The sequence below is a fragment of the Crocuta crocuta genome, unplaced genomic scaffold (assembly GCF_008692635.1).
Source record: "Crocuta crocuta isolate KB4526 unplaced genomic scaffold, BGI_CrCroc_1.0 scaffold56, whole genome shotgun sequence".
Lineage (NCBI taxonomy): Eukaryota > Metazoa > Chordata > Mammalia > Carnivora > Hyaenidae > Crocuta > Crocuta crocuta.
This window is the reverse complement of record NW_027531334.1, coordinates 1,044,234-1,067,629: the sequence shown is the minus strand read 5'-3', so window position 1 is coordinate 1,067,629 and position 23,396 is coordinate 1,044,234. Positions and strand designations below refer to the sequence as shown.

At 35.3% G+C, this 23,396-nt stretch overlaps 1 long non-coding RNA gene across 3 annotated transcripts in view; it reads right to left on the bottom strand.

Moving 5' to 3' along the window:
• The window catches only part of LOC144238104 (uncharacterized), a 531,162-nt gene extending 509,594 nt beyond the window's left edge, over positions 1-21,568 (bottom strand). For 2 of the 3 annotated variants that reach the window (XR_013337017.1, XR_013337016.1), the window contains exon 1: positions 19,626-21,432. This is a non-coding gene — a long non-coding RNA (uncharacterized LOC144238104). Of the gene's footprint in view, positions 1-19,625; positions 21,433-21,481 lie in introns of those variants that run through there. The other variant, XR_013337018.1, reaches the window with a different exon arrangement.
• Between the last annotated feature and the right edge of the window lie 1,828 nt (positions 21,569-23,396).

The following is a 23,396-nucleotide window of genomic DNA, read 5'->3' as shown; positions in this document are numbered from 1 at the left end:
GATAACAAATGGAATGATGACTCTGAACCATATTATAACTAACCAATTCTGTGCACCTTAACTCCAATTAGAAATGACAACACTTTAGCAATACTTTTCAAACTTTAATATATGAATAACATATATTATTCATATTCATACAAATAACATATGAATAACTTGAGATCTCTTTAAAAATGAAGATAATGACTAATATAATAAGACTGGGATGGAATTTGAGGTTCTGCATTCTAAGCTACCACATGTGGATACTGCTGGTTTCACAGACCATAACCTATGCTATCCACTGATTTCCAAATAAGAAGTACAATGGAAGCTAAAAAGATTGATGCACTCAAGGCAACAATAAATGTAAAGCTTTGCATGTAAAGGTTTAAGCAAGTAAGCATTTTTATTTGGCTGAGTTAAAATTCACTTTTAAAAAAATAAACAGAATGGGGCACCTGTGTGGCTCAGTTGGTTAAGCATCTGACTTCAGCTCAGGTCATGATCTCATGGTTTGTGACTTCAAGTCCCACGTCGGGCTCTGTGCTGACAGCTCAGAGCCTAAAGCCCACTTTGGATTCTGTGTCTCCCTTTCTATCTGTTCCTCCCCTGCTCACTCTCTCTCACTCTCTCTCTCTGTTCCTTCCCTGCTCACACTCTGTCTCTCCTTAAAAAACAAACATTCAAAAAAATTTTAATAAATAAACAGAAAAAAATTAAATAACCTTGGTTTTAAGATTGAGCATCAGTGACTCAATAAATTCAGAAACGTGAAAGGATAAAATAAATAAACTGACCTGACCACTGAATGGGATGATAGGTGCCATATTTTGGAAAGTTGATTATGCTTTTAAGAAATAATGATTTGGTTTTACCCCATTCCAAAATGAAGCAGAAGATATTAATAAAAGATACTGAGATTCAGAGTTTACTTTGAAGTGAAAGAAACTTCTTTAAGAATTTTAAGAAACTGAAAGAATATTAAGAATTAAGGAAAGATCTCTTTGGTTTCTTCAGGATGAGAACAAACATCACTTAAAGATTTCCTTGCTCTTCTCTATCACACTACAACTTACATTTCGGGGAATAATCACTGGTGATTAGAAATTTCCTTGGAAGGAGGCAGAAAAGCAATTAAAAGATTACTGCAATGGCATATACATCCAAGAATGCATGCAGCATATTCTAACAAGTATTTCTACTGCTTTAGCAACACTAGTACTGCTAAGCAAGAGTGGAGAGATTTTAAAATGTATCTAAAATGCTGTTAATTTTATATTGAATAAAGCTAATCAATACACAAACAGAAAGTGGAATATGCCTGATTTTAGAATGACTTCATTAAGTGAAATACATTGTATCAAAAAGAATCAATTCAGGTAGTTTTTACTACTAGCATCAGATAAAGTCTGTTTAAAGAAATGCAAAGAAAGATTGCTAACTCTTTTAAGACATACCTTTTCAACTTTCTTATAACACTGTCTCTATTACTGGAAGAACAGTAGAGAAACTGAAGGAAATCAGACCAAGAAACTAGCAAAAATATTTATAGAAAAAGTGAAAGCCAAATTATTGGGGCAAGAAAATTTTGAAATAAGGATGTATTCTTGGTAAGAGTCAGGTATAATAATATATTTAGAGTTAAAAAAGCATGTTTATACATTCCATTTTCTCCAAACCAAACTCTAGGTGGATTTAATAGTATTCTCCAGTATAGATTCTAGAGAATTAAGATTATATTTATGTTTCTATAATAAAAGAATGTAAATGTGTTTTTTGTAGTGTTGTTTCTAACTAATGAATTACAATGTAGGTATTTCCTATTAGTTGCATATCCCCCCAAAATTAGCCAATGGCAAATTTGGTGTCTGGCAACTAAAAGATAATAAAGATTTTACTATTTAAAGTATTCATGCTATAGTCACTAGTAATTGCAGCTATAAATTACAAGAAGAGAATCTGTAATGAAATATAACAACAGATTACACAGCTGTGCTTAGCTGTTCAAGGCCATTTATTAAGTCAAAACACGATGCAACATTATCATTATGTCCAGATGTGATGAAGGCCCAGACATCCCACAAAACATTAATATCTCTATATTAGAAGACGTCATCAGGAAATATACCTGAATAACCAATTTCCCACAGTCACCAGAAAAATAAAGAAATTCTGGAGACTCATCTTGGACTTTAAGCAATTAAATGTATTCACACCTTCCATGGATCCCACTGTTATGTCTGTTTGAGACTTTGAAGCTTTATCAGTAATATGTTCTATTATTGAAATGTCAAGAAGCTTAATATCAAACATGCAACCGGAAATATATATATGTCACATAATATATCAACATATGGCTGCCCTCAGATTTTCATCATCATTTTTTGCACAATGCACTGTTTTTCAAAGCACGTAAACATTACTACTTCCCTTGACATAAAGATTATGTGAAATAAGTGAGGAAAATATACTATTTTAAATCTTAAGATTCTGAGACACAGAAGTCACTTGCCTAAAAATCATACATATGCTGATTTTTAGCTTCATTTTAAAATACCCTTAAATGCTTTTATTTCCACATTTGTTATCTTGTTAAAATTATTACTGTACCTAAAATTATGTCAAGTCAGCAGGTTTTTAATAAGCAACTTCTATGTGCAAGTCTTCCAATCATGTATAATTGTTGTTATAATTAATTTGTAACATTGACAGGGGTGATACTAAAACACTTAACAATTAACAACAGAAGATACCAACCAAATAAAATGAACACTTGAACAAACTGAAATATATCACCTACATTTTACCAAAGGATATCAGCTGCATGTCACTGCTGACATGGATAGGACTCAGAGTTTGATCTGATCTTAAACTACCAATCATTTGTAGATAAGTTTATTTGGCCTGAAATGCTAGATTATCTAAAGATTTCTTAGAATATGTAGAAAATTTTGATAGCATGTGGTACAACATTAAAGAAATCGCCAATGTAGAGGGAAAATAATATTTCCAGGGTGCAAATATTTAAAAATATGTAGTCATTACCACCAAAAGTAGTCATATTTACAAACATTTTAATTTAATTTCTTCATACACATGTTTAAATTTAATTATTTTTATTAAAAAGCATAAGTGGGATTCTGAACATGTTTTTTGTGCAATTTTTTCTTTTCCTTCCATTGCTTGGTTCTCTATTCTCCCTCTGCATTTCCTCCCATTCAAAGTAATCCATTTTAACAACTTAGTGTGCACCCTTCCATGTTCTTCTCTTTTTGCAAATAACTCTGCTATAAAGCATAGATAGATAGATAGATAGATAGATAGATAGATAGATAGATAGATAGATAGATACACACGTATCTTACATATAAAACACATATTCAGGGATTTTTACCGTTGCCCAAAAATTTAATATTATACACTTTTCTATACCTTGCTCTTCTTGTCAATGACTCCTGGAAATTGTTCCAAATCACCTGAGATAACTGTAATTCAGTTGACTTTCAATGACTGCATTATAATCCATGTTGTAAATTTCCATTATTATTAGCATTACCTTATTAACAGAATTACTTTTTCCTCCAATTTTACCACTATAAACAAGCTGTAACAACTTTGAAGCCAAAAAAATAAGTATATCCTTAAATACTGATACCTAATTTCCATGGGATATGTTCCCAAAGAGGACATTGTTAAATCAAATATTATGAACTGCAATTTTTAATAGGTGTTACCAGACTGCATTTCAAAGCAGTTAACATACACCACATTTCTACCAGTAACAAATAAGTGTCTCCTTCCCTATATCTCCACTAGCAGTAAACGTTAAACCTCTTAGACTAACAAACGTTTTAAGTACTAAGATACATTGCCTATTACTTAACTGTGAATTTCCCTAATTTCCTATTGAAATTGAATATCTTCTCATATGTTAACCAACAGAATTTGCTTTTCTGTGAATTGTTTTTTCCTTTTATATTGGGTTGTTTCATACCTATTTTCTTAGCAATGTCAAAAAGATCTTGGTTATTAACCTTGCATGTTAACACATATTACAAACACTTTTCAAAAAGTACATTTCCTAATGATTTCCTTTATATTGTCTTTATATAAAGGGGTTTTTTTAAATGTCACTAATATTAACTCTTAAACTTTCTGTTTTCACTCTTATTAAAAAGGTTTTATAAGTAGTCTTCTACGTTTCTTTTGGCAAGATTTTTGTTTTGTTTTCATTTAAGCCATTCATCTTAAATTATTTTTGTATAGGAACACCTGGGTGGCTTCGTCAGTCAAGTATTTTCTCATGCTTCTTGAGTTTGAGCCCCCCATCTGGCTCTGCACTGACATCGAGGAGCCTGCCTGGGATTCTCTCTCTCTCTCTCTCTCTCTCTCTCTCTCTCTCTCTCTCCCCCCTTCTTTCTGACCCTCCCCCCTCTCTCAAAATAAATAAACTAAAAAGATTATTTTTGTATGATGTGCAGAATGAAAATATATTTTCACTCTTTTCCACAAAGATAATGTTATCTAATGCCACTAATGAGATGATCTATTATTTTCCATCTATATTGTCATCTCTTTTAGGATTCTCTAATCTGTTCAATGGATCTATTTGTCTATTCCTATGCTATTACCATATTCTTCTGGTTAGCTGGCTTTGTAATATGTTCTAGCATGTATAATGAAAATCCTTCCTCACTGTTCTTTTTCAAGTTTTCTTGCTTTTTGTTAGCACTTAATCTTCTATGTAATTTCAAAAAAATATTTTAATTAAAAAATGTCCTCACTGAGATCTAATTACAATTACATTAAATATATTTAATGTATAAACATAAAATACAACTGGAAAAATTGACTTGCTATTATCCCATACAAAAACATAATCTGTCCTTTCTTTAATCAGATCTTTTTGTCTTTAAATTTAAAAAAAAAAATTTTTTTAATGTTTTATTTATTTCTAGGAGAGAGAGAGAGAGAGAGAGAGAGACAGCGTGAGCAGGGGAGGGTCAGAGAGAGAGGGAGTCACAGACCCTGAAACAGGCTCCAGGCTCTGAGCTGGCAGTCAGCACAGAGTCCGACACGGGGCTCAACCCACGAACCGCGAGATCATGACCTAAGAGAAAGTCGGACGCTTAACCGACTAAGCCACCCAGGCGCCCCTGTCTTTAAACTTTTTTAATGTTTATTTATTTTTTAAGGAGACAGAGACAGAGTGTGAGCAGGGGAGGGGCAAAGATAGGAGACACAGACTCCCAAGCAGGCTCCAAGCTCTAAGCTGTCAGCACAGAGCCCTACTTGGAGTTCAAACTTAACCAACTGTGAGATCATGACCTGAGCTGAAGTCAGTCACTTAACCAACTGAGCCACCCCATATCTGGTTTTGTCTTTAAATAGATGTTACCCCTTTTTTATATATATATCCTATATCATTTTTCATAATTTTATTAATAAGCATTTTGTAAATTGTTTTTCAACAGGAAATGAAATGTTTTGTTCCTACTGGGAAAAAAATGTTTCTTAGATGCCTATCACTTCCAGAGGAAATCCATTGCTTTTCATTCAATTATCTTCCATCCAACTACCTTTTAGTTTACCTTACTAATTTTTCTAGATTAAGAGTTCTAGAATTTTTTAAGGTCACATATCAGCCAAAAGGCACTGTAACATCTTCTCTGCAAATGTTAGTGTCATCTATATCATTTGCCTACTATAGCTGCTAAGCCTTCTTTAGTATTAATTATAATAAATTGTTCCTTATCTAGTTTCTGATATTAACTGAAATATTTTCAGGATTTAACAATTTTGGTTTATATTTTCTGTTGGGTATGAATGAAAATGCCTTATTATATTCAAGCAATTCTATTGAAGATGTATGTATTTCTCTTTGGTGATACAATGAACAATGTTGATATATTTCCTGTTGTTGAATCATGCTTGAATTCCTATTTAACAACAGCCAATAACCTCCTATATCCTGATATTTTATTCTTTCAATCCATTGCTGATATCATTTCCTAGCACTTTATACAGAAAATTTTGCATTTATTTCATAAGTGAGATTGGACTCTAATTTGTTTCATAAGTGAGACTGGACTATATTTCTGTACAATCTTTATCAGTTAGATTTTAAATAAAATTAGGTGAGGTTTCAATATTTTTCAATTACTTAGAATAATTTCAGTTACATCCAATTATTTATTCTTTTAAGTGACCACATTTGGTCAACTTTCTAAACTCTTCTATGCTAACTAATAGTTATGTTTTCTACTTCTTCTAAGGTCAATTTTATAATTTATATTTGAATAAAGTTGTTCCATTTCTCACAGGCTTCAAATTTATTGGGAGACAGTTGCATTTGGATTTCTTTTAAAATTCTTTCCATCTTCCATTTTTATCTACTTTCTCATTCCCAATTAGTCTCTATTTTTGCTCATTCTTTTTCCATAAACTTTATTAAGACAAAATTTATATAACACAAACTTTACCATGTTAACCATGTTACTATATAATTTGGTTGCTTTTAGTACATTCATAAGGTTGTATAAACATCACCAACTATCTGATTCCAGAACATTTCATCACCACAAAAGGAAATCCTATACCCATTTAGCAGTCATTGCCCATCTTGCCTTCCTCCAGGCCCTAGCAACCACTAATCTGCTTTCTGTTGCTATGTATTTGCCTCTTTTAGATATTTCATATAAGTGGAATCATGTAATAGGTTGCCTTTTATTCTGGATTCTTCCACTTAGCATACTGTTTTCAAAGTTCATCCTTGTTTGTAGCATGTATCAATACTTCAATCCTTTTTATGGCTGAATAATACTCTACTGTATGGACACATCACATTTTTACTTATCCATACATAAGCTGATGGACATTTGAGTTGCTTCTATTTTTTGGCTACTATGAATAATGCTTTTATGAACATTTGTTTTATGTGAACACAAGTTTTACGTGAACATATGCTTTCAATTATCTCCCACTTCATAGAATTGCTGAGCTGGTTTTTTTTTTTTTGCTTTTTCATCTTCATAAGGAGTTTATGTATTGTATTTGTCTTTCCAAGGAGCCAGCTTTTAGGATGATTTTTGTTTAATAGATTTTGTTTTCCATTTCATAAATCTCAACTTTAAAAATTAATTCCCAGGGTGCCTGGGTAGCTCAGTTGGTCAAGCATTGGACTCTTGATTTCGGGTCAGGTCATCATCTCACAGTTTCTGGGACTGAGCACATCAGGTTCTGCACTGACAACACGGAGTCTGCTTGGGATTATCTCTCTTATTCTCTTTCTGCCCCTCCCCTCTCACATGAATGTACTCATTCTCTCTCTCAAAAATAAATAAACTTTTAAAAAAATTAATTCTCTCTTCTTGTTTTTCCCTCTTTTATCTTATTCTTTATTCTGATTTCTTAAAGTTAGTAAATTACCTTTTTCCTTTCTTAATAATGAAGACACAGAAGGCTATCAACTTTCCTCTCACAATCCCATTAGCTATTTTCCATAGGTTTTTACATCAGTCTCCTTTTCATGGTTTTCAAGTGGCTTCCTCTTGATCCAAAAGTTATCTGAGTATTTTCTTTAATTTCTAAGTAGTTAATAATTTTGTTACCTTTTAAATTAAATTCTATTTATACTAGCTTATATTCAGAAAATATGCAGATAAAATCTTTCTAAAATTTATTGTTTTCTTTGTACTTAAACATAGAAATGTTCAAAAATATTTTAAGAATATTAGATTTTACATATATGTTAAATTATTTTTATAAATTACATTCCATTTTTCTTAGTCATTATTTGTATGGTTTAACAGAACTGCCTGTACCTTACAAGTGGTTTTTCCTTTATGTACTTATTTACTACAAATAAGCCTGCTGTATATACAGATTTGTGTGGTTATTTTCTTCACAAACTGTACCTTTCCTCAGGACAGTATCCCTTTCAAAGCTGTCACTTTTTCTTTTCTACTTTCCTTTTGTTTGCATTGGTCTAATGTCTTTTATTTCCACCATTTTACAAACCTTTCTCTATAACTTTGTCATGGGTGTTATTCCTGTAATATAATTTGAGTGATTTGTTTTTAAAATCAATCTGACATCTTTTAATGAGGATTTTGTCCATCTACATTAAACATAATAATTGATGTTTGTTTTTCTCTTCCAATTACTTGTATTTTCTTATTTTACATTATTGTTTTCTTGTTACCTTTTTCATATTTTTTATTTGACCAAGTAGCTCTGCATTACATTTTCTCCTTGCTAATATGGAAGTTCTATTGTATTCCTTTCTCTACCTCCCTTTTCTACTTCAATTAATGGACACTCCCCCTGCCCAAAGAGATTCTATCCCCTTTTCCTTTTCTCCTAAGTAGAGGATATCTTCAGGATACATTCAATTTCCTCTCTCTTCTCATCTTTCTTTCTTCTCATCTCCACTATTCATTTTCCTAATGTTTTACATTCCTCCTGCCAATACCCTGTATCAACTAAGTTTTCATGAGACCGTTTAGTACTTTAAAAAGTTTCTTTACAGAAATGATCTTTTTATTCAAAAATTCTGAAATTGTTTTATTACATATTTACAGGTCATCTATCTTAATCTCCTTTTTTAAAATACTTTTTATTTATTTTTTATTTTTCTTAAGTAATCTCTATGCCCAGTGTGAGGCCAAAACTCACAACCCTGAGATCAGGAGTCATGTGCACTACTGACTAACCTAGTCAGGTGCCCCATCTTTATCTCTTAACTGAAATTCTAACACACACAATCATATTAAAATGCTTATTATTCACCACTATATTCCTTTCCTCTTCATCTTCTTCATCTTGAAATCTTTGTTCCGATTCATTTGTTATTGCTTGTAACCTATTCTCAGCCATTTGCTCAGATCTGGTAATTATATGTTCTGAATTCTTGATTATGCCTTATTATATTTCTTTAACCTTGACTAGCAAATGGTAACTTCTGAGGTGTTGATTCTTGGACTGTAGTCATTTTCCTTTTGTAGTATATACATGTCACTTTACTATCTTCTAACTGCTACATTGCAGACAAGAAGTTCTATGATATTTTGATATTTTTCCCCTTTATAGAAACTTGTTCTTTCTACTGGAAGCTTATAAGATAGTTCGATTTATCTTTAGAGCTCAGAACTTTTATCAGGATATGCTTATGTGGGTCTTTTCTTTCAACCAAAACTGTAAGTCAGTAAACACTTTCAATCCACAGACTTTAATCTTTCTTAATATCAGATTTTCTTCTATTATTTAATTTACCTCTCTTCAATCTATTCTTATTTTTCCCTCTAAAATTCCTATTATTCACATGTTTTGACTTCTAATCTCACCTCAAAAACTCATCCTTTTCATTCAAGATTTTCAGCATATTTTACCTATGTTCTATGTGCTTTGATATATGTCTTGCACTTGGTCTCTCAGTTCACTGATTCATGTTTCAACAGTGATCATGTTCTCCTTCATCAGAAATTGTTCAATTGAGATATGTTTTGTATTAGTATCTGAAATTATTTTTTGTTTTGTATTTTAATTTCCTTAAATGCTCATTTTTTTCCAAATTCAGGTTGCACTTATTTTTGCCAACAGCACTCGTTGCTTAGAGTATGTACTTTGATTTTTCTGCCCATTCTTCTATCTCATTCACTACTGGGTCCCCTTAAATGGATTGTTATTTTTCACAGGTAGCTCACTGGAGCTGAGGTCTGGTTGTGTAGTATCCTAAATGCAAGAAGCACCACATTGGTGAAATGCAAAGGTAAACAATCTGTCAGCTCCCTGACAAGGCGGAGGAGGAAGATCTTTGTTGTCCTATCTATTTCTTTTTAGCCTCAGGGTCAGAGGAAATTCAGCCAGTACATTTAGCAACACTGGCTTTTTAGTCAGTTGGGGAGACTTGGATATTTAAATGAGAAATACTGATACTTTCCCATAGAGGTTCACACATCTCTGAAGCCCAAGCCTTTCTCAATATCTGCAGTTTTCTGATCTTTATCTCTAAACTCTAGTTTATCCAAGTGAAAGTAGAAGTTTCAAAGAACTGTCTCTGCCTGACATGTCATGCCAATTGTATTCAAAAAGGCAATCAGGAATTGGATGTGAAGGGGAAGAGAGTCATACATAGGTCACTTTGTTTTCAGAATCCTTACTTTTTTTACATTAGTTTCACTTTTATTTTATTTTGAGACAAAGAGAGAGAACATGGGCAGGGGAGGGACAGAGAAAGAGAGAATGAATCCCAAGCAGTATGGAGCCCAACGTGGGACTTGAACTCATGAACCTGTGAGATCATGACCTGAGCAGAAGTAGGATGCTTAACCAACTGAGCCACCCAGGCACACCCAGAGTCCTTGATTTTAAAAATGTTATAGGAGGGAGGTATGTGGGTCTGAGATGTGTCTGGGACCTCGTTATAATGAACCCCAAAAATCAACACTTTCCTCAGAAAGCATATTCCTAAATATATAAAAATGACAATGTTTTCTCTTCATACTTTGGGATACAGATCCCAAAATATACTATAGCTATTAATCACTTGAAGTAAGCTTTAATGCAATTCCAGTTTTAATTATTTCAGGACATAATTATCTTTTGTTTTAGAAATAACTTCAAATCAATGTGCTGTAGTTTCTGTTAGTAGAAAGAGAAATTATGACTTTGCCCAATCATGTAAGTCTCCCAAAGTCCAACCACAAGTCTTATAAATATGAAAAAGCAGGGCACCTGTGTAGCTCAGTGGGTTAAGCATCCAACTTCAGCTCAGGTCAAGATCTCACAGCTTATGAGTTTGGGCTCTGTGCTGACAGCTCAGAGACTGAAGCCTGCTTCAGATTCTGTCTCCCTCTCTCTATCTCTGCCCCTCCCCTACTTATGCTCTCTTTCTCTCTCTCCTTCTCTCGAAAATAAACATTAAAAAATATGAAAAAGCATGTTAGTGTTATACAGGAATTAAACATGCATCCTGCACAGTGGTTTACATGACATTACCCTCCATGTTATTCAAAGCCCAATAACCCATTTTGCTTTCTAGAAAAGCTAATGATATGACCTAACACTAAAATGTTTCCCTGTACTGGACTTCTAAACAACTTAGATAATAAGCTAAAACTCTTGTTTTTTAATTGTATGAACTTTTATGAGCTTTTTCTTTAAGAATTAGTAAGCTTATATAAAATGTTCAAAATCTCAACTGCAATCTAGTAAGAGCAAAAAATACTGTGGGTTATTTGTCCTACTATCCTGATAGTAATCATATAGGATATGAAATCTGGGTTTCATCCTTGAATCACTAGGTAATGTAATTCTGTGTACACTATTCAACACAATATCCTGAGTTGATTGTAGTAGATTTGCTTTACCATTGATGAGTGATATCTGATATATTTCTTTTCTGAATCACAGTAAATATAATTTTATATTGAAACTTCTGTCATGACAGAATTTCATTAAGTATCTAAAAGAATAAAAGGTCGTAAGCGTGTATAAAATGTTTGGGTCTTAGAAAAGTACAGAGAAGGCCTATAATAGGTAATAACAATTGTAACAATGCTAAATTTGAACCAGTCAACAGAAAATAAAGGAATGGATAGCCTGGTAAGGAAGGATCCAAATAATCTCCTAGGACAGCTACAAAAGAGTCTGATCAACAATGAATTCCTCCAAGTGTGCCAGGTAATATCTTCAGCACTAGGGCTTTAAAGATTAATAAAACATGGTACTTGCCCTTAAAGAAGTGCAGTTCAATGTAGTATAGTTCTAAATGCTACCCTTCCTGAATGATGAATGTCAAATAACTTGAGTTATGAGTTAAACTGCATCTAAAACATGAAACTGAAATTTACTTTATATTGGATGTACACATTTTCCCATAATAAAACTCATAATTACACAAATAATAGAAAGAGGTATTATGCATAACATTAAATTACAGAAAAGCAACAATCATTTATTTTTGGCTTTTACACACTTTGTAAATTTACTTTATAACAAATATTGAGAATATAATGTAGAATATCTGAATCAGAAGTGCCTGGAATCCTGTTCACATTTTTCCATAATGTTTTTCAGCTCAAGTCACCCATTTCAATATAGTATTGCCTTGTTCTCAACTCTTTACTAGGATAAGAAAGATTACTGAGAGCATGAGTTTTCAAAGGTGTTTCTCTAAGGATCAGATAGATATATTAAAGAAAGCTAGATGCAAACAATATAGCTGTTAAAAAGACTAGGTACCAAAGGATGCTAATCCTGAATACTGATTATCTTTCTACCTTCACAGTATATTCTTCTTAGTGATATGACCATTTAAAACATACAAAATGAATACTGTACTCTATTTCCTAGTATACTAAAATTAAGAGTCTGAAGAAATGATCAGAGATATTATCCTAAGGAACAGTAAAGGCATGTAAGTAGTGGTATAGCACTTCCACTACTTTTTGACCCCATTCAAATGACCTAACTCCCTATAATATAGCTCAACAATGAATATTATCTCTTAAAAACTTCTAAGTCTCTAGCACTTTATAGACAGAGGGTATGAGTATGTATGTATACATAGCATATATAGCTGTTTGTAATTGATTTGATGTCTTTAAAATTATTTGAAATAACAAAAATTCTATTGACAAGTTTCTATAATTTCCTTTTCCTTAACTCACGCTGACTATCCTAAATATAATCCAAACTCATATATGCTGACTTTGCCTGGGCTGATCATTTGAGCCCATTACTCTGACAGAAATGTATTTATCCTATCAAATAAAATTAAACCTTTCTTCAGTATAGTGACAAATTAAGGAAAAGTTACAGTTACATAAGAGAAGTCTAGACTCTATTCTACCTCAAGCCCTGGGGAGCCTGATTTAAAACTCCTGTGGAAAGGAGGAGATCAAAAGCTAAGTTACATAATGAAATGAAATAAAATTAAGGTATAACTTACTTCATTCAAATCCTAAGAAAAGCTAACAGGTGTTTTCTTGTATTTGAAAACTGGACAGCAGACAGCAACTTATATTATAAATGACCCTAAAAATAGTGATTTCAGAATTGAGTGGCACATAGTAGACAATAAATGACAGCTATTCTCAAGTTTACCACATAGGTTTCTGTGCCAAACTGCATCTCTTTGTAATGCATCTAAACTTAGTGCCTAATTCTAAGTTATTATTGATGACCATGTTGTGTGTGTGTGTGTGTGTGTGTGTGTGTGTGTATGTCAAAACCATAGCAATTTTTATATCCCAAACTCTGGGTGGTCCCTATTTAAGCCAGCTGTTCGTTTCTGACCCAAGTATACGAGGATAAACAATAAATGTAAGGGCTTTCCAAAGTCCATAGAATCTGTCCCAGTTTCAAATATATTGTTTCTGTTGTGCTTCATCTTTTTTTTCCCCCTGTATGATCCCTAGTTCTTGGTTACTCAGTATCTGCTTACATTTAGTTCTCTTTTTTGACATCTACCTTCCCAGGATCCCCAGTATCTAATGCTTCCTTTGACCTGCTCCTACTCAAGATTTCTTTGGCCTCCTTTAACATGTTACCCAGCTCCACTGTTTTCCACTGAACCAAATCAGGCAGCAGCTACCCAGCCCATCCATTGTAAAACCTTTAGACAAATTCCCTCTCAGCATTTGTAATTCTAGACTGGAGAGTTATATTTTAAAAACAGACTCTACCATAGCAACCATTCCTCCCACTTACAGCTCTTTCACCTTGTGCCCTTCTCTGAAGCCTTCTCCAAAACCACTATGCCTTTCTTGAAATAAAATTATCAGTACTAATCTGGGCAAGCACTGAATAAAAATGGTCCCGGAATAGAGGCATGTGGTGTGGTTTTAGAATTCAGGTGCTCTAGTCGGACTTGAGTTTGAATTCCCAGCTGTGTGACTTTGAATAAGTTACTAAACTTTTATGAGCCTCAGCTTGCTTATCTTTAAAAATGCCATAATAAAAATACATGTCTCATAGGATTATGGATTTAATGGAGAAAATGCAGATATAACCAATGACTGGTACAGAGTACGCTCTCAATAAATGTTGGCTACTGTTGTTGTTACTATTATTGTTTAGTACAAGGACAGATTTATTTTCACTATGCTTCCCACCAATAATTTTGCTAGTATTTTTGGCAGAATGCCTTTAGAATAGAGTTTACATTGAGGCGCGTGGGTGGCTCAGTCAGTTAAGCGTCCAATGCTTGATTTCAGATCTTGATCTCAGGGTTGTGAGTTCAAGCCCTGCATTAGGCTCCATGCCCACTTTAAAAAAAAAGAATAAAGTTTACATGAATTCTTCAATATGTGTGCTGGGTTTCAGTTAACTAATCATCTAAAATCAGCTTCCCTTCTAAATATCCCTTAGAGTACTTTCTTCCCTTATTTGCATGCATTGAAGCAATCAGATCACCTTTTGTGTCCTATGGTAGATCTAACCATTTTCTTGACATTTCTCCCTACTGGTCGGCCAGAATAGCTGGGCATTACCTACTATATTGAACAGTTTACATATATTCTGCCTATGAGGAGATGTATAAAACGTTTACAATCAATACCAGAAATCTACATCTATGGGTGGGTGCAAGGAAGAGGGAGGATCCAGGAATTGGTATAGCTTTCTCCAGATTGCTGTTTCCATTTGTGAATAGGTAAAGTATGTGATATTTTTGAGCCTCTCACTAGCATTCATACCAGCAAAAGAAATGTGAGTGAAATTTTAAGTGAAAACTTTGAGGTTACCACTAAACACCAACAAATAGGCACACAAGAATTGTGTATGAATGTTTGTTTCTATATATGACAGAACATTATTTGCAAAGCCTTTTTTAACAGATTCTTTCCACTTTTCTTCACCAAATAAGAGACAATAGCTTTGTCTTCCTTGCATTCTTTCTACGTAAATCTATCACGGGATAAGTATAACATAGGATCAAAAATCAAATGCAGTATTTAAAAATTATATGGAGATGGTTCCTGATTACCCAGAGTATATTTATTTTTTGTTTAGAGAAGCACAAAAAGCAAGTTTACCTTTTTCCTTTGAAGAAATATATCTATTTCTCTATATATTTTATAGAATTAGAAAATGACTCTGAGTTACTTCATGCTGTCATTACCCACTTTCTCTAATTAAGCAACTTTATGTAGAGCAAAATGCAATAAATTCTGTTAGCAACATATAATTCAAGAGTAAAAGTGAGCTGGTGAAATTTATGTAAAAATAAAAAGCTTATCACAGCTACTAACCACAAAGGATTGTAAGTACTTAATTTTTATGTGTATGTATACTTTTATAGATATGCTATATTTGAAAGCCAGTATCACTAAAATGAAACCTGTATCAAGGGCTGAAAGTAAAAACCAAAGTCAAATATCTTACATGGGCTTTTTTCCCCAGTACCCTACATATCACTTCCAGTCATATTACCTGAAGCTAAAATAAGGATCCGGTGTCAGAAGAAACATACTCATATTATCAGAGCTGATAGAGATACTGAAGATGAAAAAGCTAAGGCAGAGACTCAGATTTTGTGACATGTCCAAGATAATACAACTGGTGGGCACCACTAGACCTAGAACAATCTCTCCTTACTCTACATCTGAGATTTCTGACAATGCGCAATAAAAAAGTTAAACCTAACAGATGAGAAATTGATTAAAAAATTAGATGTCCCCTCAAGTTGAAAACCTCTGGATTTAATCACATATACTAACATGATTTTGTATTAATAGGAAAATATATTTTAAATAACATAAAGTTGTAAAAGCTGACTAGAAGTAAGGAAAACTACAAACAAAATTTATGCTTTTCCTTAAATCAGAACCATGGAAACAGATATTTTCTAATGTCTCAAAAAAGCGAGAGACTTATTGGCTGTGTATGCATGTGTTGTAGTAGTGGGTTTTGCTTGCCTTGTATTGTTTTATTTTGTTTTGTAAATTGTTACAGGATCTTCCAGTTTCCTGTGCAATGGTAATCTGTGTTACAAAAACAGGGATACCTACAAAATTAGTTTCTGATATTTCACAAAACACTCAACTATGAATAAGTCTCTAAAAATTTAATGAGAGTAAGAAAAAGGTACCAAGAATTTCAAAACAAAAAATCTCAATCTTTTTAATGTTGTGTGAAATAGAAATAAAGAACATCTTTTTAAAAGTCAAAAGTAATTGAAAAAGAGAATAAATCAGTAAACCAATTGTGTATATTTTTCCTAAAGTGCATATTCATGAGCTGACAGTAGAAACAGGCTTGCTGCTTTGTTTGACTATAGTTCTATTTACCTCATACTGTCAAGAATGGATTTTGACACTCACAGTATTAATATTGCTATTTTTATTGATATAATTAGCACTGCTATAAATAATTCCTCAGCCTGCTATATCTAAGTATATCATTACAATCAGCAATATTAGGGCTTTTTTTTCTTATATGATNACACTGCCCTGTCAATAGAGACTACTGTTTTGTGTATGACTTCACTAAACAAACTAGTTTATATTTGTTTGAAACTAAAGTTTCTCACCAATCTGCTGTTTCAATTTCACATCACACCATATTGTACCTAAAACAGGCAATCTGGATTCCTGTTGCTACTTCCCCCCCACCCCCACCCCCAAACAGCTCAGGAATGGGTTTCAAATACAAGGCTTGCATATATAAAGCAAAAGAAATTAAGACACCCAAAATTCAGAATGGGTGGGTGAAAATAAGTGTGCTTGAAGTCATTTGTATAACTGCTAGTGGGTGGCCCACTTGTGAATTTTTGATCATCACATGAAAGCAAAATCGAAATATATTTTATCATGCCTCTGGATCACATCAGCTGCGATGATAACCTTATCTAGACCTTGAAGAGTATGTTCATAAAACAAAGTGGGGTGACCAACCCAGTGGATATTCAACACAGAGAATGAAGGCCAAAACAAAATGACAATACAATTCAAAACAAGTTTGTAGAAATTTTAGACTAGTATATTAAACCTTTCTTTGTCTCTATCACTTGACAGATGGTTAGCCTTCACACAGCCTAGTATCTCTGGCAAAGAAATGACTGTGTCTAGCCAATAACACCCCAAATTTTTATTTAAAATGCAGTGTACACATACTTACACTTACCTTAAAAATATTAATATTAATAGATTAGTCATTTTATTTCTTATTTTATCACTACAAAAACTTGACAGATCTCAAGATTTGCCTTTTGCCCTATGAATACCTCTTTTTTAAAATTTCAACTGTCTTATGTAGATCCAGAGTCCTATGAACTCTTCTCTTTCGCTTTTGTTCATTTTAGGGGCTACTGGCTAATCATGCTTTAAAAAACAACTTCCAATAACTTTTAATCTGAAATTATTACAAAATTTACAAAGATTTAATTAGCTTATGTTTTCTATGTAGCTTGGAACAAAGTTTTGGTAAGTTAACAAGGAGTTAAAATCACCTGGGAACATATCAAGAACCACAAGGCAGGACTGGAATTATTTACACAATACTGAAATATGTCTTTATTCAAAAACTGCTCATATAAAAATGTATACTCACTCACACATAAACAGACAGTAATCAACCATTAGAATTAGCAAAAGCTCTTAGTTTTTAACATCCTATCCACTATCCTTCCCCTTTCTCTTAAAAAAAAGATTTCATCTAAGACAATACAGTCCATTAGTTATATTCTCTGCTTTTCTTCCTAAATCTTCCTATTTATAGCTTTCCAATGCTGGCAGGTCTACATACAAATAGCCAGAGGCAACCTCAACTTCTCTAAAGTGCATTAATATGTACCCTTTCTGGAAGAAGTGATTATGCTACAAATTAGCATAAATAGAGATCTAATGTAGGTATAGAAATTCAAGCCCTTCACAGCAGGGGATAGGAGGGCTGGCAGTGGGAGGATTGTGTGTTTAAAAAAAAAAAAAAAGTTATCCTACTTACCAACTGAACACTGATTTGGCTAACAAAATAAGGCTCACTGTGGCAGAGAAAAATAACGAAAATCAGAACTTGTTATCTGAGCACTATGAACTAAATTTTGGAAAGGTGAGACACCCACTACTTAAAGCAACAAACTCAGCGTTAAATCATATATTCTGTTAACCAAGCACCAAGTTTCCTTCTGTTAGAAACCTAGGATTTTTACACCTACAGACTAAATGATTAAAGTAATGCTAAAATCTTCTGTAATGTTCCTCTTGCATTACAAATGGTCTATTAAATCAGAGAAATGCCAATCAAATGCCTTTGTAGTTTGAAAGAAAGGTTTAAATAACAAAGCATTTTTTGCAGGCCTCTTTTTCTCTTTAATGTCACCTATAAATTAATTACAACAAATTTCCATCTTCTCTTGATAAAACCACAACTCAAAAAGATTTAGGCACTTAATGTTTCAGACATAACCCTAAACCAAATTCTTAGTAAAAAATAAGATATTCTAGCTTATGTTTTACCATGATTTTCTAAGAAGACAAAAAGCTCCATCGGAATTTTACAGTAAATTCCAAGACACAGATTTTTTTTTAATATAATGTAACATTTTATTTATTTCAAAGGCATCCTTAAAATAATGGGAAAAAAAAAAGAAAAGAAAACCCCTATCTGTTCAAAAGACCTACTAAAAAGCATGGAGAAAGTTTCGTGACAATACGAAGGGTACAAACAAAGTTAGCTCCTCCTTTCTTGCCATTGGCAATTAGTAAACACCTCCATGTCCCTCAAGCTTCTGTACATTCTTTCAAATTGTACTCTCCAAAATGAGAGAACAGCTTGGTTTTAAAATTTCATACAAAAATCTCTTCTCCTGGAAATCTTAAGTACTAAGTATATGTGACATTAGAATATAAACTCCACAAAGACAGGTTGTTTTAGGTCTTGTTCACTGTTACATCCCAAGTGTCTAGAACAATTTTGTGAATTTAAACAACCATTTCAGAAAATTTCAGATTATTTCAACCATTTTCAGAAAAGCAGAGCCCATCAAGCTCCACTTCTATATTCCAAATGTTTTAAAGAAGTCTCTCTTTGTCACTCATTCTAAAATATTTGCAATAATTTGTAATTCAATTATAAATTTAGATCCTTTACAGTAGCTTAGTTGTATCTTTTATTACTCTTCTAAATTGACCTAATTATTCAGCCAGGCCTTTTTTCTAGGAAGTGAAATTTGGTTAGAAAGCCTTCTCTAGACTTTCACTACTGAGATAAAATTAATTCAATAAAAATAAAAATTAGCCTGGCTTTTCCTCTAGATTTTATTCTTATACCAAGTATCAAATTCATATTAATTTGAAGCAAAATTAGTTGGGTATTTGTGGGTCACAAAAACTTTCTGAACTAACTACAAGGAAATTGGCATCTCATCTAGTAGCTCTAAATACACTCCCCAAAATTGTAACTCTCACATAGAAGTTTTTCTTTCCTCTAAACTCATGTTGTCTTTCAGTACCTAGTGAGTATACACATGAAATATATCTGTATTTTCCTACTGTGATAGAAATCTTAAAATACTGGCATGTTAATTGAGCTAGACAGATAAGCATAAAGACTTCTCCCCGAAAATGGATAAAATTTAGCACTTTTTAAAAAGTTTAATTTAAACTTTTTTCTTTAGTCTGTTAAAATCGGGACCTCACCATGAAAGGGCGTATTGCTTTGGAGGCTGGTAGACAGTTAACTTGTCACCTGATCTTCATATGCAAAAGGCCTGTATTCCACTGGTCTGTGAGATCTGAAATCACAAAACCAAAAATACCCAACTGCTGGACTCACTGAGCAGCTAGTATATTTCTAGAAAATTCACTTTTCTTCTTACTTTCACCTGTTTACTTAAGCACCATAGATTCTTAACCCTAAAGCCCTCCAAAATTGAGCTCAATGGAAATCACAACCACAATCTTAGGAATCAAACCTTGAGCCCGGAACAAAGAGGAACATCAGCAATTCTTCAAGGGCAATTCCAAAAGCTGTTTGGAGAGAAGACCATTCCTGGGAGGGCACAGTGATCTCACCATGCACTACCTGTGCACCAACTTTGATACATTCTGACTACAAATGAAAAGAGCTAACAAAAGCATGTAAAATCAATGTAAATTGCTTTCCCTCCCCTTTTCCTAGAAACCTAGAAGTACGTAGTTGTAAAGGTGAAATGCAGAAGCCAAATTTGGCCTGGTCAAACTTAATGAGGAGCAGAGGTGGGTATATTTTAACTATTCCCATGTGATAGCAAATGGTACTTGGGATTAGGAGCAACAGGTAAGAAAGGAAATCATTTATGAACTGAATTTGCTAATACAACTGCTTATTTAAATTTAGTGTTTACAGCTAAAGAATTAATTTACAAAATGGTCGTTACAATTTGTTTTCAAACTTCCACTAGCAACAAGTTAATGATAGTAACTTTGGAATAGAACTCGCCTGAAAACATTGGGGAAGGAATGGCCTCTGTTAATTCTATTAGAATTTATTTACACGACCAGGCAGTGAGAAACCCTCCACGTTAGCATTATGTTACCACACTTTTTAGCATCATTTACCATACTTTACCATTAATGGTAAGGAGTGAAGACGATTTCCAGAGGTCTAGAAAGTTTGTGTGCCAATGCTGATTCTGAGGACGTTATTTAGCCCACAGACTTCCAAATTACTTCCTGTTTCTGTGAGATTTTTATTTAAGAACTGTCATCCTGCTACTGACCCCATTCAACTGAGTTCAGTGTTAAGAGATCAGCGGATTACCGCGCTAGGTAGTGTAGCTGTACGCCATATTGTGTTTTTCGCTAATGTTTATAGTTTATGTGTGTGCCTAGCATATGTTTGTGCAAGTGTGTTTATCAATAGAACTTTTAGAAAATCCCTGCCTCCTGCCTCTTCAGCATCCTTAAAAAGGATAACAGCTGCGGGGAGGGGGGAGGTGGCGGGGGGCGTGAGGTGGGTGGTGGAAAAGGACCAGAAAGCCACACAGACAGTAATGCGTTTGACAATGTGGAAGAGTGCATTTCTTTTCAACTTTCAACAAGCTTCCAACCGTTCTATCTCAACTATCGAAAAGCGTAAACATTGTTTAATGTTTTCGAAGGGGCCCAAAGGAGAGAAAGAAGGAAAGGAGTTATCTTCCCTTCCCAAGCCCCCTCCTCTACAGTCGTAGCAGCGAAGCAGGCGGGGGCCGGTAGCTTTGGTGTCTGGAGGGGCGTCCAGCGGCTCTGGGGCCAGGGCACCTCCCGCCCCCCCCAGTTCTCTGAAGACGCTCCAGAGACCGCGAGAGCCACGGCAAGCGGGGGAGGGCGAGGAGGGAGGGGGCGGAAGACAAGCCGGCGCCTCTAGCAGCTCCTGAGCCCCGGCTAGTCCCCCTCAGCTCCTCTTCTTGGAAGCGGCAACTCCAGGCGCAGGGAGTAGAGAAAAGAAGGCAAAAGACACGTTTCCAGCTGCGGGACTGCCCGCCCGCTCCTGGGACCCGGGACCCNCCACAACAAATTAGAGTTTTTGGGGTTACCTCCTCGCGTTCTTTAATCTTCTTTCCTCAACTCCTAAACTTCCCCCCGCCCCTACTTCTTCGGCAGAAGGCCCACATTGGGTACACACACTGCGAACCCTCTATCTTTTTCCGCTATTGGGTTGTTCTTATGCCACTCTTGGCTTCAGTGAGCCAATCAGAGAAGGGCGCCCCTCGTGAGGTTGCCGCCCATAAACAAAATGCACTCTTCCTCCTCCTCTCTCCTGTCCCCGCCCTCATGTGCTTCTTTCCTCATCTCTACCACCTTCGATTGGGCTAGAAGAGGCCCAATCCGCTATCTCAAACACCCATTGGGGCACGGAAACTTCACTCAGAGAATCCTAATAGGCGATTGGTCGACAGTCTGCCCACTCCCCCTACTTCTGCCGCACCTTCGCCCATTCTGGAGAGGTCACTCGTATCTCGTTGCTCAGTGATCCGAGAGGTGGGAAGCTATTGGTTCAGAGAGCCCGTCAGACCGGATTGGAATGAGCTCTGATTGGTCAATACCGACACGATCAGGTTTGGTTGTCTGCTCCTCCGCTCCTCCTCCCCTTTTCCTCCACAACCCCCCCCACTGCTTTTACTTTCTACGCATTTCTATTTCCTCCTTTATTTATTTATTTGTGATAAACTTAAATGACCCGGCGACGGAGGCGGGACTCGCGGCGCGGCGGAGGATGACGAGAGACGGCCCGGGGCCAATTGCCGAGGGGGCTGCGGGGTGAGGGGCAGCTTCGGTGGCCAGTGAGAGGCAGGTGTCTGGAGCGCGCTAGGCCTGTGGAGCCGGGATGCCCCAGCGGAGGCGGCGGTTACCCGCTGTCTGGCGCGGCGAGCTGGCGGGGGGAGCCGCGGAGGGGAGGACGGGGTGTCGCTGTCGCAGACAGCTGAGGCAGCAGGCTGGAAGCTGGAGCTAGGGCCGTGGGAGGAAAGCTGGAGAGAGGGTCTGGCGAGGAGGCGGCCCCCAAGGCCACCCTGGGTCAGGCTCGATTCCTCGGGGGTAGGCTGCAGGTTGCCAAGCCAGGAGGTCAGCAGAGGCCGCTGGAAGCAATGCCAGGGCTCGAAGGGAAAATGTGTCCGTTCAGGAGGTTTAGAGAAATACTGTGTAAAACAGTTCGTAGTAAGCCGCCCTTAATAAAAATAAGGATATTATAATAACGGGAAAAGCAGATCGTGTTTCTTATTCCTAAACGCCTGAAGTACCAACGACCCAACCGGAGCCCACAAAATTCAATATCCTGAGGGCTAGAAGGAACAAATAAAGCAACACGGAAAATTAAATGCGGTTCAGATGCTTCAATAAAACCTTCATCCTCATCCATTTGTCACTCAACATAGCACTCCCCAGAGCCAAATTCTTACCAAGTTTTCGTCCAGTACTCAGGCGTTGGCGAAAAAAATGAGGCTCAAGGCCAGCGAGATGTTCAGGAAGGATTCCTAAAAAGGGGTAAGATAGGGGGGAAAAAAGCCCTCACTATACAAAGAAAATAAATCTCTGCCAAAATAAAATGTTGCACTTTTTAGGGAACTTATGTAACAATAATTTATCACAAATTAAGGGACTTTATGAAAAATACCGTGCAGATGAAGAATTTACTGTATTTGAGGTTTGAAAACAGATTTTTTATGGAACATGCATTTGATATATAGTTTCCAACAGACTGTGTTAAGTTCTCTGAATTTTATCCTCGGCTTCCTTGGGATATGCAGCATGTATGAAAGAAAAAGTTATTCCTGACTTGTTAGAGATGGTCAGGCCGACTTTATTCAGGATCATTGAGATACGTATAGATAGGACCACTGTGATAGGATTTTGCAGTGGGAGGAGATTGGGCTGGACTCCCCCAAGTATATCATGGGCAAGTGGGAATTTTAGCCAAGGAGCAAGGTGGAAGTCTGTGGATGGAAAATTACT